This window comes from Bos grunniens, chromosome 28 (genome assembly GCF_055505025.1).
Source record: "Bos grunniens cultivar Pamir isolate PY7600 chromosome 28, Bosgru_T2T1.0, whole genome shotgun sequence".
NCBI lineage: Eukaryota > Metazoa > Chordata > Mammalia > Artiodactyla > Bovidae > Bos > Bos grunniens.
Genome location: NC_141192.1, coordinates 25339895 through 25356719, shown reverse-complemented (window position 1 = coordinate 25356719; position 16825 = coordinate 25339895). Strand labels below are relative to the sequence as shown.

The 16825-nt window shown below is 39.9% G+C and overlaps 1 long non-coding RNA gene across 2 annotated transcripts in view; it reads right to left on the bottom strand.

The window, feature by feature from the left end:
- LOC147343039 (uncharacterized) overlaps positions 1–14562 on the bottom strand; it is a 35956-nt gene extending 21394 nt beyond the window's left edge. Inside the window, exons 1-2 of one of the 2 annotated variants that reach the window (XR_015156884.1) lie at positions 14235–14562; positions 13571–14061 (exon numbers count right to left, since the gene is read on the bottom strand). This is a non-coding gene — a long non-coding RNA (uncharacterized LOC147343039). Of the gene's footprint in view, positions 1–13570; positions 14215–14234 lie in introns of those variants that run through there. The other variant, XR_015156883.1, reaches the window with a different exon arrangement.
- Positions 14563–16825: the final 2263 nt, after the last annotated feature.

Sequence of the window (16825 nt, the reverse complement as noted above, 5' to 3'; positions counted from 1 at the left end):
ATAATATTTATGAAACATTTATTATGGGCCAGAAAATGCACTAAGTGTCTTACATGTGTTCCTTCATTCTTTATAATTACACTTTGAGGCAAGTACTCCTATTATTATCCACATTTTACTCATGTGGCAACTTGAGGTTTTGATAGCATAGGAAAATTATTTAAGCCACTGAATGCTGGAGCTCTGGTTGTCAGAACAGCTAATGACATCATCCTTGCATTCCTATGAAGACTGTGGACAGGACCCAAGGAGATAATGGATATATAGTGTTTGGAAATCCTCCCAAATGAAGGAATAGCTATCATCATAGAGTCATATGGAAACTTAAAAATGACACCCAACATCTTTCATGCCTGCTATTGCTCCAGTATTTTTTTCACACCTCCCTACTCTATCCCTGGTATTTTGTACTTGTGCATGTCTCGCACTTGATACTTCTCTGTGGTGCCGTCACTTTTGTGAGAATGTTGGCATCTCTTTTGCTTTTCTCCCAGTCATGAGGTTGAACAAACCAGTGGAGCTTAACACTGGCTCACTCAGCCCTCGATGTGTAGGTCAAACTTCTTCCAGGTAATAAATTTAGGACAGAGAGTATATAAGCATAGAAATAATTCTTTCTTAGGTCATGCCATCTGTCACTTGCTTTCAACAAAGGTAACAGGAAGGGAGGAAAAAAGGCAAACAATGCAGAGGTTACTTCTCCTCAAGGGGAGAATTATTTATCAGTAAGCAGTTACTTCTCATTAATTGGCAGTAAGGAATCTAGAAACATCTTGCCTTCAATTTCTTTCTACACTCAAATGCAAACGGCTTACATTACTATTCTTCCCCCACCCAAAATAATTTTGATAAAAATTTAGTAATATATTTTAAAAAAGAAAAAGTGCTTATCAGTCATTTTCACCTTAGTACAAGGTAGTTTATAGTACTTTATATCTGAAAGGGATCTTGCTACAATGATATTGGAAAGCATATGAAGTGCTTCATCATCAGAAAACAAGAGGCAGGGTGTTCGTATAGGGCCACCTCTGCTCCTCTAGAGTGGTGTTCAGTGCTAGAAGTTATTAGACTAATGATGATCATATTACTCACTTATATTGATTTTTATAGTACTACAGTCTTCATGTAGCACACATGATCCCATGCTCCTCTTACCACAGAATATTAGAATAAGAGAAAGAAATACCTGGGATGCCTTGCCTACAAAGAGGCTAAGACTATACATAAAAAGAGGCCTCCCGAATCAAGAGCCCTGACAGATGCCCAGTTATATGGTTGTGGCACAAGTGGCTACTTGGCTCAAAAATTTGAATATCCCCTATGTTGGCCATATGGCCAACATAGGGGAATAAAGTATAGGTCTTAGAAACCGTAGGGATGCAGTAGAAACACCGGCTCTGGCCTTGGTCCAGTGAGCAATAAAAGTGCTCAGTTGTAAATTAGGATCTTGGGAGTAGACGAGTGATTTGATATTGGGTTGACCAAAATGTTCATTTGGGTTTTTCCATAGATGTTACAGAAAATCCTGAACTTTTGGGCCAACACAATACTAACCCTCACTTCATTGTAGGCAACATAGACAGAGTTCAGATGACTTACTGGAAAAAGTGACTCTCTTAGTTGGGAAACAGAAGACAGAAAACAGAAACAGAAAATGGGATGGGGGTTGGCACCATTGTTAGAGGTCAACTCATTATTTTCTCTTAACATTTAAGTGGTGGGTAGAATAAAACAGAGTTTTGCTCTGGATTACCATTGATTCACTACCTAAACTAGAAATGTTGTTTACCTCTCATTTGTTCACCCCTATATTGGGATGTTTCATCCTTATCTCCCTTAGGTTGTTATAAAAATATTTTCCATGTTGTTTGTAAATGAAAAGGATTCTAGATATATTTTAAATAATGAGCTTGCAAGTATATGAAGTGTTTTAGAAGGAAACTGGATTTTTGAGGTTGGAATTTGAGATTAGAATAGGTCAAGTCTTAGGGATAGACCATTTGAGTCCTAATCTTTATTCTACCACTTGAATTATTCTATGTCTTGGTTTTCTAATCTGTAGAATGAAGATAATAGTAGCTCCACTTCATACAATGGTAATGTTATTGGATTTTAGTCCCAGAATCACTGTTAATTCCCTATATGACACTGGCCAAGTTATTTCACTTCTTTGGGCTTCCATGTACTCATATTTCAGAGAAGGCGATGGCACCCCACTCCAGTACTCTTGCCTGGAAAATCCCATGGACGGAGGAGCCTGGTAGGCTGCATTCCATGGGGTTGCTCAGAGTTGGACACGACTGAGCAACTTCACTTTCACTTTTCACCTTCATGCATTGGAGAAGGAAATGGCAACCCATTCCAGTATTCTTGCCTGGAGAATCTCAGGGACAGGGGAGCCTGGTGGGCTGCCGTCTTTGGAGTCGCACAGAGTCGGACACAACTGAAGTGACTTAGCAGCAGCAGTAGTACTCATATTTAAAACAGACTTCAATCTCAAACAGATAATTTCTGCATCTTCCGTGGCTAAATTCCATGATTCCCTCATTATGTACATCATTTATAATGTGCATTGCATATAAAGAAGTAAATATTGCAAACTTTTAAGTTGATAATGAAATACCATCAATGTCTTGGAGCCATGTTAGAAACAGGAAAAGTAATGACTAGTAAAACTGATAATGCCCATAGCAAAAGGAAATGAGACATTTAAAACAGTAATAGAGACATTCATTGTTTCATTAATAAAGGGAACAAAGCAAATATAAGTGGGCCTATCACTATAAGTCAGTCTGACTGATTGACTTAAAGAAATAAGACTGTAATTAATGCACATCATTTACAAATAAAGGGGAATGGAGACATTTCTTTAACCAGTGGTTGCAAATCACAGTTTAAGAATTATACTCAATCATTTTAAGTGGATTGAAATCCTCACATGTGGGCCATGAAATTGGCCCTCGGAGCTCTCCCACTCACAGCTCCTACACAGGGAACACAGCCAGACAGTTTTACAATCCCTGTATGCTGCTTCTATGTAGCAATGGCAACGGTAGGGCTGTTTCATCGCCTTGCATGATTCCTGGGAAAGAGCTTGCACCAGATTGTTCAGAGTCTTCATGGACTCCTCAAAATCTTTCAACTCTACATATAATTTCGGCCTAGGTAATAGTATGGGTACTAACTAGATCGTATCCCGGATCAGCTAGCATCTTTTGTACTGCCAGTTAAAGTTTCAAAAATGTTAACAGGAAATGAATCGTAAAAATTCTCAGTGCTAAATGCAGAGCTGCATTTAGCATTTGTTACTGGAGGAGAATTATTTTTTGACTCATAAAGCTCAAGGTGTTTCCAGGTGTCTGTTTCATTTGTTGGCAGGCTTATCAGCAGGGTTCCTTCTACCATCCATCCTAAGCAAGAGCAAGCTGACATCCTATGCTATCCAAGGCTATGCTCCACATCCCAGGTCTTACGCCTCCCCCCAAATGCATGCTTTGTATGTTCTGTGTCAGGTGCCACTTTATTCAGTCCCGAAATATTTCTGAAACCTCGACCTGCTGATCTCTGGTCCCTCTGCTTTTTGCATTATTTTATTTCTGACATTAAATCTCTGACTTGTTTGATTTTAGAATGCAGTGTTCTCATTATTCCAGATGTATAGCCTCCTTTTTTATACCCACTGAGCTGTCCCTCATACCCCCTGCTAAAAGAACCCCAAAGTGCTAAATTATCTTGAAATTCTTTGAAAATTTATATAATCAAAATGTGAAATGGATGTCTTTAGCCTGCAACAACAACAGAAAGTGAACTACTTCATTCAGCAAGTACTTGGGGCTCTTATCTAAAAAGAAAAACATTCTAGAAAAGGTCACAATTGTATGGTCATAAGATCAAAGTTAACTTTAATTTCTAATGATTTAAAATAACCTATTATCAAAACCCAAAGCAAGCTTTTAGTAACTTTACTGCTTTTGTTTTAAAACAATAATGTTTAATGGGAATATTAATGTTTTTCTTGTACCTTCTGCCTAGGAGAGCACTTGTTTCCAGGCTTCCTACAACAAAACATTAAGAGTTTAGTTCACATCATGCTGAAACTATAAAGTTGAGTAAAAACTGAAGGGAAATACATCTTCAGTGAGATTCCATCATCCCTTATTAATGCCATAATTGAGGGCTATAAATCTGTTTCTTATACAATTCATGCAATAAAATACTTAATGGATTGTGAATGACATGTTATAAAACTAGGCATTAAGTATCGCAATTTATATTTAAATGGGCTTCAGACATAAATAAATGCTCTATAAATAGCAGGCTTTCTCAAGTCAGAAGATATAACCTTCCATTTACTTCTAGCAGACTTGGGAGCAGAATCATTACAGAGTGTGTTGCTGTCACCAAATTGTTATTTTATCTTGAATTAGGTTGTTGTTGTTGTTGTTTTCTTTACATTTAAAATAGTTTATGATTACAAAATTGTTCAAGGGCTCTTCAACCAAAATCAGCTCCAAGTACTGCCTTTATAAGCAATGCCCCCTAAAAGGATGTCAGAATGATCTTACCCCTAAAACTGGATTGTGTGGCATTGATATTGCTGCCTGATCCATAATGAACATATGATGAAAAGATGGAATACAGTAAGAATGAGGCACCTGGAATCATGAAAATATCTATTAGCCCAAACCTGCTTAATCCCTTTGTATCACCTTCTCTCTAAATGGTCATTTCCCTAGGGGATATCACTGGGGCATTTACCACCAAGTAAACCTGCAAAGGAGACACAACCTCCTCACTCAAGAGACTGGGGAGCAAACCACCACTCATGACATATTTTAAGTAAACAGGGTGGCTCAGGCCATGCAATGTGAAGCTTACAGAAGTGCTGTGAGTGTGAAAACAAAGCCAAGTTTTAGATCCTGTCCAAAGTTTAAGCCCATATCTCCTTGGCATCTTGTAAGGCAAATCAAGGTTATAATATTGAAGCCTCCCTCATTTCTGTTGCGAAGTTCTACTTTACCTTCATATTATGAATATGTGAGTGTGTGTGTGTATCTGAAATCTAGTCTTTAACTTCAGAAAATCTGACAAATTTGACTACTTCAATCTGTTCAAAGGACCAGTGGCTCACTAGATGAGAGGGAAGATAAGCATGGACTCACTAATGTTTGCAGATGAGAAATACCAATAAAATACTAGTCTTAACTACCTTGGGGAACTGAATGAGCCAGAAATGCCTACACAACACTAGACATAATGAACCATCATTGCTGGAGTGCTGGATGGTGAGTCTAGGCCTAAGGTTTGATTCCATGTTAACCCCACTTGCTAATTTATTGGCCAGTGATTCCAGAACTATATTATCTTAAAAGTTGGAGAAGGCCAAGGCTAGGAAATGACCTCTAACATCCATTCTAATATTAACATACTCTGATCTGAGTCTGAATGTTTCAGTCCTATCCATGTCATCCATTATTTGTTACTTTACTGACCCCATACCAGTCTTATCATTCCCATCCAAATATAAAATTAACCACTTTGAAAGCTGCTCAGATGAAATTTCATATTTTCCAAGTAAAGTATTCCCGGAGATTGAGCTGAAAAATCTCTATCTCTGGCAATACTCTGCTCTGCTTTTCGAAAATATGACCAGGTGGTCTCTGAACAGAAGCCACTAAACGGTGGTCACAGATATCACTCTCTTCCTGATGAAAGCTGTGGTCTCCTCTACTGCTTCCCTTGTTTTCCTCAGTGCTTTTCTTTCATATCATTGAGTAATGCTTCATGCCAGGGGTGGTTCTTGGAAATCAGAGAGGAAACAGTATTTGGAAAGTGTATCCCAGTTTATAACTGTGAAGTTCAGGTATAGTAACAGGTCCTGTGAATATTATACATCTCATTTTAGAAGTAATGAAACCACCTTAGATACATATATTGACTTGTCTCAGTTCTATCCATGGGAATACATGTCCTATAAAAGTAGGAATCTGTATCTTTTTAATCCTTTTCTATACCCTAGGCATCTAAAGAGCAACTGGCACATAGTATTCACTTAAATACTAATAATACTTATAAATAAATAGTTGCTTTAATGAATCTCACAGCAAATATATGAGAGAGAATCCCAAATCTTGTGAAACTTGATGTATTCATAAAAGTACCAGTTCTCAGAAAAGTACCAAGTCACAAGATGGCCCTCAACTACAGATACCTAATAATTCTGTGCCCCAGTTTTATCATCTATAAAACGGGTATGATATTTGTTGAAAGAATAAAAAGAGTTAAAGATATTAAGAGTGCTACCATGGTACTAGGCACATCAGAAAAGGCTTATAAAATCTCAGATTTGTTTCCTTTTTTTTTCTTCTCTTTTTTGTGTACTGTTCCCTCTTTTCCCCTCTACCCTCTTTTTTTTTTTTTTTTTTTCTTTTTCAGACTTTATTCTTTCCAAGTCTCTCTTCCTCTCTCAGGGTCCTCCACTAGGCAGCTCAACTTTAAAGATAATTTAAAAAATAAAAAAGGCTCCTCCTACTCCCCATGAAGTAGGAGAAGAAATGCTATGACCAACCTAGACAGCCTATTAAAAGGCAGAGATTACTTTGCCAACAAAGGTCCATCTAGTCAAAGCTATGGTTTTTCCAGTAGTCATGTATGAATGTAAGGGTTGGAGTATAAAGAAAGCTGAGTGCCAAAGAACTGATGCTTTTGTACTGTGGTGTTGGAGAAGACTCTTAAGAGTCCCTTGAACAGCAAGAAGATCCAACCAGTCCATCCTAAAGGAAATCAGTCCTAAATATTCATTGGAAGGACCGATGCTGAAGCTGAAACTCCAATACTTTGGCCACCTGATGTGAAGAACTGACTCATTGGAAAAGACCCTGACACTAGGAAAGATTGAAGGCAGGAGGAGAAGAGGACAACAGAGGATGAAATGGTTGGATGGCATCACTGACTCGATGAACATGAGTTTGAGTAAGCTCCAGGAGTTGGTGATGGACAGGGAAGTCTGGCATGCTGCAGTCCATGGGGTTGAAAAGAGTCGGACACGACTGAGCAACTGAACTGAACTCCCCATAGCTGCCATTTTTAGATATATCCCCTATACTCCAAAAGTAGAGAAAATTCCCAAGACAATCTAAGAGATTCACAGAGACCATTTTGTAAACATGAGATCTTGTTCTTACATTTGTTCTTTACAAAATTTGTTCTTTTTCAAACAATTGTTTCATAGCGACGTTGTAATAGATTTCCTCAACAACAATGAAGAATTCCAGATCTCCCTATCTATTCCTTGTGAAGTTCTTTATGGATGTAGATTTCCCTTGCATTATTCCTAAGTTGCTTAGCCTTCTATTGGCCACCAGGTTCTCTGTCCCTTTCTTCTCTTCAATGATTTCTGGAGCCCTTAAAAGAGAAAGTGTTGGTCACTTCAGCTGTGTCTGACTCTTTGCAACCCCATGGACTATAGCTTGCCAGGCTCCTCTGTCCATGGAATTCTCCAGGCCAGAATACTGGAGTGAGTAGCCATTCCCTTCTCCAGGGGATCTTCTCGATCCCCTCAATCTTCTCCAGGGATTGAACTCAGGTCTCCTGCATTACAGGCAAATACTTTACCATCTGAGCTTCCAGAGAAGCCCATACAGCCTATTATTCAGAAACTTGTTGTTGTTGCTGTTGGTTTTCCAGATGCTGTCATCCTTAGTGATCTTTTCCCTGCTCTACTGATTTATCTTTTTCATAATAATAGCTTTCACCTTTTTGCTAATTTTCAAAACTCATCTTTCTGTTTTATGTTTCTATATTTGTCCATTTTGACCTTTTTTTAACTGGTTGTCCTTTTATGAGCTAATAATCAGTTTGAGATGGTTAATCTGCTGCTGTTGATATTATACACAGATCAGCTATCCTTCCTTTTCCTCCCTGATTATTCTGTTTAATTATTTAATCTTCAAATGTTCAATGTTCTATTTAAAAAGTTCTTCTCCCCATTGTAAATTCTGCATACTATACTCCTTTCCTTTCATCTAACCTATATTTTATGAGGCTAATTAACTGAATCTAAAGGATGTTCTCAAAGCCACACTCCACAAAAGAATATGAAAAACTTCCCATATGATGAATGTGCATCATTCTGGTTTCATCCAATCTAGAGCATCAGTTAGCAACTTCTCTGAGAAACTTATATTGCTGGGCCAGTTTCATTAGGTACGGCAATATTTCTACTGTGATCCTTGCTGTGATCTGATCATAATTGTAAGAGGGGAAGTATTGAATTAAAACTCTCCACTGTAAAGTAAGTTTGAATCTCTGACAAAATTGTAGGATAGACATACACACCTCAGTATCTTTGCAGATTCTCTATCTCAGCCCACTTCAACCTTTATAAGTATTCCTTCGCCTCTGGCTCCTATATGTTGCAAAACCTCATCCTTGACTCTGCCTCTCCCGCACATTCAACCATGGTGCCCCCAAGTCAAACCTGCCCTGCAGATGTAAAACTGCCTGATGGACAGTTTCCCTGACATCCTGTCCCCTCAAAGTTCATCACTGTCCGATTATTTTGTGCTTATCCTACTTGAGTCATTAAAATGATGCAAACTAAAATTCAATTTGATGTTAATGGCCATTAATGACTTAAAAGGTGACCCTTCTCAGGAGACTTAACTATATTTTCAGAGTGCTTCTAATACCATAACCTGAAATGTTGCAGAATGGTGGGAATTTCAAATTCCATGGCAGACGAGCAAGAGAAATACCACATGTGGATGATAACAGGGCTCATGTCACCTTCTAATCATACTAATACTACTTATAAAGCTTTTCCTCTGAACCTGAGCATGACTGCCCCTGCTTACCGAAGACTGCAAATGGATAATTATACAGTTTGAAGGGATTATATCTGGTGGAGCCTTGATGAGTTAATCAATCTTCTTATCTTTGGAGGCAGAGTGATTATGAATTATTAGCTCAATTTCTGAATGCAAAAAGACGATGCTCTCTGAAAGGGAATCTAACCATTCAGATGTTAGTGTTTTTTTTTTTTTTTCTTTTAATCAATTAAATAAAAGATTTAAATTTTTCATATAGTTTGAGGGCTTAAATTTTTAATTCAAACTAATATGTCAAGCAATGGCACTTACGAAAATGGAATGACGCAAAGGGACTTTTATCAGTTGATAAGTGGCGATGAGAGGAAAGTGCTGACAGATCAGCAGAGTTATCTAAAAGCCAAGGGACAAGCAGAGCCTTGCAGATATCCAAGCCTGGCCAGGAAACAGAGATAAATGAGAGCAGAGAGCAGAAACGTCATTGTTACCCTCCTGCCCGTGGTAAACGGAGACTCTCAGTATGTGAGTACCTGTCTCTAATCACATGTAAAACTGCAAAACTTGCAGGGTTACTTTGATATGAGCAAGGTTAATGTGCTACTCAAGATTAATTGTGACTTCACCAAGAAATTTATGGAGGATGAGGGAATCTGAAAGTGAAAAGAGAACCAAAAGCCTTGTTGGAGATTTATCATGAGAGGGTGATGGATGAATGCCTTCAGAAACCAATAATAGGATTTTAAAGATTCACAAAAGCAGCATTAAGGAGATCTCTGGTGCTTACCTTAGACAAACTAGAGCTGGTGGATGGATGACTACTGTAATAGCTGCGTGGGGAAGCTCAGCTGGTTATTTTAGACTGGGTCTCAAGAATTGTCTATGCTTGTGTAAGACAGACTAAAGTGGGAAGCCAGTGTACAGCCAGGTAGCTCAGCTTGGTACTCTGTGATAACCTGGAGGGGTGGGATGGGAAGGTGGAAGGGAGACCCAAGAGGGAGAGCGTACATGTATACCTATAGCCGATTCACATTACTGTACAGCAGAAATGACTACAACACTGTAAAGCAATTATATGTCAATTAAAAGTTAAATAATAAAGGCTGAGAGTAATAGTTTAAAAAATGACAATTTAGAAAACAAATCTTAAAGAGTGAATACTACAGAAAGTAAGAGAGAATGTCTGCTGTGACAACATGGATGTTCCTTGGGGGCATTGTGCTAAGTGAAATAAATCAGATAGAAGGACAAAAAATAAAATAAAATAAAAAGAAGATATTCTATACTTTTCCCCCCTCACTGTTCTTGAGGTAAAATGATAAATAAAAATTGTATGCATATCATATAATGTGTGCAAGTATCTAATGTGATGTTTTGATATACATTATATTGCGAAATAATCATCCCATTCCACCTATTAAACATACCTATCACATGCACACAAAAGCTATGCTTTATAGAGAACAGACTTGTGGTTGCCAAGGGGGAAGAGAGGTGGGGGAGGGAAGGCTTGGGAATTTGGGATTAGCAGATACAAACTAGTATATATAGGATGGATCAACAACAAGGACCTAATATATAGCACAGAGCTATACTCAGTATCCGGTGATAAATCAGAATGAAAAAGAACATGAAAAAGAATATATATATATATATATAACTGAGTCACAGTGTTGTACAGCAGAAATTAACATTGTAAGTCAACTATAATTCAATAACATTTAAAAAAATGTGCTTTGGTGAAGTTTTGAATTCTGGATCTAGTCCTCTGTATGACATTTTGATAGACTTATGTTGACCATTCCACAAAGAAAGAAAACAAAATGACCATCTGATGATTCATAGACTAATCACACAAGAGATCTCAGTTTCATCTCTGTCACTCATTAGTTACACGATTTTGGATAATTCACCTAATTTCTCAAATCCTCTACTTCGTCATAAGAATGACAGGAAAACAATTGTGTCAACTTACATTTTTGTTGTGAGTGTTAAGTGAGATAATGATTAGCAGAGTCCTTTAGCACTTCAAAGAGCTACCCTTGTCAGAACCTCTTGTCATTCTTAGCGGTAGTAGTAATAGAAACAAAATAAAAGGTCTATGTAATCAAACCGCTGTGGTACCCAGGGCAACCACCTCCACCCTAAGCATAGTCCGTGCTCTAACTAGAAAATCTATCTTGGTTTTTCTCTCCCATAGATAAAGAAGAGGTAGGTAATTATTTGACTGTTTATCAATAGGCTTTTCAGTCACAGAAAGTGTTTGTCATGACATTATTACTTCATGTAGAACATGTTACAATTAACTAGCCCAAGCTTATCTTACTTTTGGATTCACTACAGTTTTACAGGAACTTCAGGAGGCAACCAGGACTCACTTGGCTATATGAATAGTGTAGTCCTTCAGAGGAAATTTTCTGGAAAGATTTCCACAGATGACTAATACATATGTGGATTTGTGTTACCTTCAGTTTCAGCAGGGAATGTAGTTTAATTTTGTTCATAAATTTTTATTTATTTATTATTATTATTTTTTAGATTGCATACGGTTAAGTCCTGAAGTTCTCCATGCATTTACTGAACATCCCATTTCTTTCTGTGTTTGTATTTCAGAGAAAGGCAAATTAAAAACTTTAAAGGAAACTTTGGTTGGGACAACTAAAGTAGAAGATTGTGATCACCTGTGATTATCTGGTGTTTGTGCATGAAAAGCTATTATTTCGGTTTCCAGGTGTTAGGCTAACCGTTTTCCACTGTTAGGTAAGATGCTTTATTCAGTTTTTCTTAGTTTACCTGTGCTTCCTCTTTTCTTTGACTTTCTTCTAATTTCATTCTACACTCCACTGGTGATTTCATCATCTTGAAGGTGAGTATCTGCAATCAATTCTCTTCCTACCTCCAGACACATCTATGTCCAACAAAAAGTTGGCACTCAAAATTCTCAAGTATTTCACATCTCAATCGCAACACACATTTATCTACTCAACCATTATAACCAGCCTACCATGTTCCATGTTCTAAGCCAGGAAAATAAAATAAAGCTTGTGGTCTATTGAAGGAGAAGGTTATTAATCAAATAATAACACATCAAAATGAAATTTCAGTTTCTAATTGAGGATGTAAAGGGAAAGCAAAGATTATCATAAAACATTTTAAAGGGGAATAAGGCCAAGCCAGGAAAAGCTCCACATCTTCCTATAATGCTCCAAATCTCAGCAAATTGCTTACCAAACCCTCAGATGCTCGACAAAAATCTAGAGGAGAATGTTCATTCCTCCTACTCTCACTGTCCTTATATCCAATTTGTGAGTAAATACTCCCAAGTACATATCTCAAATGCTTGCATATTGATCCATTCCTTTCCATCTTCCAGTTCAAGCCAAAGTTATCTTTCCTAACTGGTTTCCCTGCACTGACTTGGCTCTGAAACCAAGCAGGACCCAGCAGACACTAAAGCCTTTCCGTGTCCCTGTTTGTTATTTGTAGAAAAAAAAAGTTAGTCTCCTACACATTCCCTGGTTCCAAAGAGCCAATTCAAGCACTTATTAATTAGGGAAGTGAGAGAATTCAGAAACAAAGGAAATGAAAGCCCAGCATAACCTTTTTCATGATCACTAGCTTAAACCAATACCTTGATTTATGACCCCAAATTGTTGAGATAATGTCCTGTGACTTTAAACAGCTGGCCCCAAGCAGACTTAGAAATGGATGACACTGGAAGGGTCAACTGAGAACTGAAACTCCTGGACCATCTGCTGCTGCTGCCAAGTTGCTTTAGATGTGTCCGACTCTTCGTGACCCCATGGACTGCAGCCTACCAGGCTCCTCCGTCCATGGGATTTTCCAGGCAAGAGTACTGGAGTGGGTTGCCACTGCCTTCTCCATCTGGACCATCATCTAAACCCTAAACAAATCATAAATGCCTCCTAGAGGAAAGGTAAAGGATCACCAGACATTGACCATTGAGCTTGTTTTACAGGAACATATAGAATAATCACAGTCACCCGAGACAAGCAAAATCATACAGTGATGCCAAAAAGTCCACAGCTAAGATTTTATCACAAAACGAGAATCCCATAGAACGTCCTCCCTCTCCCCCTTTGCTGTTAAACTTCTTATCTCCTGGCCAACCAGCAAGATGGATTTGAGACAAGTCTAACTTTCCTGTCTTCCAGATTGGCGCCTCCTCGACTAATAAATGTTTCTCATCCAAACTCCAATGTTTCAGCTTGCTTGTGCTCACTGTTCCAAAATGGCCACCTCCAATTTAGGCTCCACACAGCAACCAGAGTAATGCTTAACATTTTTTTTTAGTTTTTAGCCAGTTCAAGATGGTGACATAAGAGGATCTTGGGCTGTCCTCGTGGACACATCAAATCTGCAGCTACATATGGAACAACTTCCTCTGAAAAAACTCTAAAAGCAACCACTAAGCAATCTCTACAACCAGGGGGAGGAGGAAAGGCCCACATTAGAGTGGATAGGAAAGTCTGGAACAGTCTCACCATAAAGTCCAACCCCCACCCTGGCTGGTGATCCACATTCGGGAGGGAATGAAATACCCTGAGCTTCTCCCTGAGGAGCAAAGAATACCCACAGCAGTCACCCCAGCTTTTAAGATCTGCCCCTGAGAGACAAGTCTCCCAAATGTTTAGCTTTGAAAACCAAAGGAGCTCTCATACCCGAGACCCAAAAGCTGTAGTGACCTGAGAAATGGCTCTTCTAGGCCTGGTGCTGGGCCTTACCTGCTTCAGGGTCCTGTGTGAAGCAGTTGGTTGCTGGGTGTCCAGACTTCACGTTGGGGAAGGCTGGTCTGCTTGTCCTGGAGCTTCAGCCTAAGGAGCAGGCCTCTGAGGAAGCCTGCCACCAGTTGGGCACTGTCTCTGGGTCTCTCTCCCAGCCTGGCTCTCACCTGGGCTCCATCTTCTTTCTTTTACCTTTTTCCTGAGACCCCATCTATAAGCCCTTCCTTTGCTTTCTTCCAACGGGCAGGCAGGCCCATCTTCATGTTCTGGTGGCATCTCTATCTTTCTCTTTTAACATTAGGGCTTTTTGTTTCTTTTTCCTCAGCAGTTGCCATCTTCATGCTTGCCCTCTGCTGTGGGCAGCAGGATCTTGGGGTCTGGGGAGGGGGCTTTTTCTCCAGTTTGCTTCCCTCTGTTTTGCAGCCCCACTTATAACTGAGCATGGCCCTGTGGGGCCTTCTCAGTACAGGACTCCTCCACTTGCCTTTTGCCTGTAGAAAAACACTAGTCTAAGAATAAATTTAATCAGAGAAGGGAGAAAACGCAAAAAGGAAAACAAGCAAGCTCTGAGCCATGGCTTTTGAGCTGTTGGGCAGAGACTAAAACCACCACCAGGTGGAAGAAGTTACCCAGACCAGATGGAATTAATTATCTCCCCACCAACCTATCAGAAGAATGTCCATGAGCTGACTCTGTAACTGAAAGTGGGATCCAGCTTCTTGCAACTCCAAACCCAATAAAAAGGCAAGGTTGGTGGAAAGGAAAGTTTGCTTTATTTTGGATGCAGGCAACCAGGGGAAGGGTAGATTCCTGTCCAAAGGCTGACACCCACTACAAGTGGGTAAGAGCTTTTATAGGAAGAGGGAGGGAGCTCCAAACAGAGTCAGCTCTGACAGTCATCTTCAAACTAGTTATCAGTAGTCTGACTAGCCTCATCTTGATTGTTTTAAGTGCAAATGATTGCAATTAATCTTTAGTTCCAGGGTTGGTTTGTTCCCATTTCCTTGAGGCCAGTTCTCAGAATTGTGGCAGTTTAGGTCATGGCTACAGTCTGGTCATCATGTAGTTAACTTCTGTCTGGTGAGGGTTCAGTATCTACAAGACAGTTCACAGGATATGGTTCAGAATACTATCTATAGCCCTTGAAGTGAAGAAAGTAAAAGTGTTAGTCACTCAGTTGTGTCTGACTCTTTGCAACCCCTGCAAAGGGCTATGGCCTACCAGGCTCCTCTGTCCATGGAATTCTCCAGGCAAAAATACTGGAGAAAAATACTGGAGTTGGTAGCTATTCCCATCTCCAGGGGGTCTTCCTGACCCTGGGATCGAACCCAGGTCTCCTGCATTATAGGCAGATTCTTTACTGTCTGAGCCACCAGGGAAGCCTCTAGAGCCCTTGAGGAGGAACTAAAAGCCCCTGACTTTGCTTACTATTATTGTTTTGTCCTGATTGACAGCTTTTGTCTCTGCTTCTCTATTTTCTCATTTCTCTGATTAAACTTATACATTGCGAAAGTTTTTTTCACAAACAAAACACAGGTGGAGGACACAGGGCACAAAGACCATAGGATCCTGCTTCATTTCAATCCCACGCCTCACAAACCCCCACCTCCGGCCCCGCGCCCCCGCCACCCCCCACCCCGCCCTATCTTTAAAACATTCCTCTGAAAGCCTTTGGGGAGTTCAGGTTTTTGAAGCACTAGCTGCCTTGGACTCCTTTCTTGGCCTCCTACAATAAAAAAGCTGGATTTTCCTTCACAACACTCTGGTGTCAGTAGCTGATTTACTGACTGTGCGCAAGCAGAACCAAGTTTGATTTAATGATTACCCGGCTCTGGAGGCCTGAGTGGGGATGGTTGCAATTCCGGGTACAATCAAAGAGAGGGACTATCAACCCCAGGGCTCTGCACAGATAACCCGCTGAGACAAACGGCCAGTCTTCCCATGAAAAAGGCCTATTTGCTGGTTCTGGATCTTTGGCCTGGCGGGGCAGCCTTCTGGTCTGGCACTAGGGGTCTTTGAAATGGAGGCCAGCAAGCAAAATCTTTGCGTCGCCCTGCAGGGGCTCCAACACTAACATAGCTGAGGGGAATCTGGTCCTCTTGGAGCCTAAGTCTTCTCTGCCAGTTGCTGCCTGGAGTAAAATGAGAACAACATAATGAAGTCTCTGAGGAACCACAGCTATTAGGATCCAATTACATAGTTGTATTCTCCATAGCTAGCACTGCCTACAGCATACCTTAACTTCTACAAGCAGCCTGGAATCTTATTGTGAGAAATGACGTAGGTAGGGGAAGAAAAAATTGTTTTCAAAAATATTTTCTATTATTTAGAAGACCATGTAATGGACTTCAGATTAAATATGGCTGTACATGTATATGGCTTCCCTGGTGGCTCAGATTATAGAGAATCTGCCTAAGTGCGGGGGACCTTGGTTCAGTCCCTGGGTTGGGAAAATACCCTGGAGGAGGGTATGGCAACCCACTCCAGTATTCTTGTCTGGAAAATCCCCATGGACAGAGGAGCCTGGTGGGCTACAGTCCATGGGGTTTCAAAGAGTCAGACACGACTGAGCAGAATTTTGCTTTCATATGTGTATGGGGCTTACCAGGTGGTGCTAGTGGTAAAGAAAATGCCTCCTAATGTAGAAGACTTAAGAGACATGTGTTCGATCCTTAGATGGAGAAGATACCCTTGAGAAGGAAATAGCAACCCACTCCAATATTCTTACCTGGAGAATTTCATGGACAGAGGAGCTATAGTCCATAGGGTCATAAAGAGTCAGACACGACTGCAGCGACTTACCACGCATGCACATATGTATATATGTATGTGTATGTGATAGTCGCTCAATCGTGTCTTGACTCTTTGCAACCCCATGGACTGTAGCCCACTAGGCTCCTCTGTCCTTGGGATTCTCTAGGCAAGAATATTGGAGTGGGTAGCCATGCCCTCCTCCAGGGCATCTTCGCAACCCAGGTATGCCTGGCAACTCACTCCAGTATTCTTGAATGGAGAATTCCATGGACAGAGGAGCATGGGAAGCTATGATCCATAGGGTTGCAAAGATTTTTTTCCTTATTATTTCAGGCCAAGAACTAATAACTATTTTTGAATGTTTTCTTTATATCTAAAAATTTACTGGCACTCATTTTGAAGAATGGCTATTTATTAACGATAAATTATTTAAATTGCTTGAGACTTCAAATTAAACAGAAACCTAAAAAACTTATTAGATGAGGTCTGGAAGAATTTCTA